Here is a 955-nt window from a genome sequence, read left to right on the forward strand (position 1 = left end):
GAACGACCTCGGACCACCAGGGGCCCAGAAAACCACCGTCTCATGGGGCCGGACTGTCAGGGTCAGGGAAAAGTCCGATATATATCTGGTGATATCTCGGGTGCTATTAGAGATAGCGCAATAAATCAAAGGGCATTGTCTGTAGGAGGCACTGGCAAATGAATCTGTGAAGCAGGAACTACCTCGGACCACCAGGGGCCGAGAAAATTACAGATATTCGGAATCCGTCACCCAAGGTCATGTAAAAATCCAACATATATCTGGTGATATCTCGGGTGCTATTACAGATAGCGCAATAAATCAAAGTGCATTGACTGTAGGAGGCCCTGGCGCATGAATCTGTGCTGCGGGAACGACCTCGGACCACCAGGGGCCCAGAAAACCACCGTCTCATGGGGCCGGACTGTCAGGGTCAGGGAAAAGTCCGATATATATCTGGTGATATCTCGGGTGCTATTAGAGATAGCGCAATAAATCAAAGTGCATTGTCTGTAGGAGGCACTGGCGAATGAATCTGTGAAGCAGGAACTACCTCGGACCACCAGGAGCCGAGAAAATTACAGATATTCGGAATCCGTCACCCAAGGTCATGTAAAAATCCAGCATATATCTGGTGATATCTCGGGTGCTATTACAGATAGCGCAATAAATCAAAGTGCATTGCCTGTAGGAGGCCCTGGCGCATGAATCTGTGCAGCGGGAACGACCTCGGACCACCAGGGGCCCAGAAAACCACCGTCTCATGGGGCCGGACTGTCAGGGTCAGGGAAAAGTTCGATATATATCTGGTGATATCTCGGGTGCTATTAGAGATAGCGCAATAAATCAAAGTGCATTGTCTGTAGGAAGCCCTGGCGAATGAATCTGTGCAGCGGGATCGACCTCGGACCACGAGGGACCGAGAAAACCATCGACACATGGGGCCGGACTGTCAGGGTCAAGGAAAAATCCAATA

This window comes from Nomia melanderi, unplaced genomic scaffold (assembly GCF_051020985.1).
Source record: "Nomia melanderi isolate GNS246 unplaced genomic scaffold, iyNomMela1 scaffold0014, whole genome shotgun sequence".
Lineage (NCBI taxonomy): Eukaryota > Metazoa > Arthropoda > Insecta > Hymenoptera > Halictidae > Nomia > Nomia melanderi.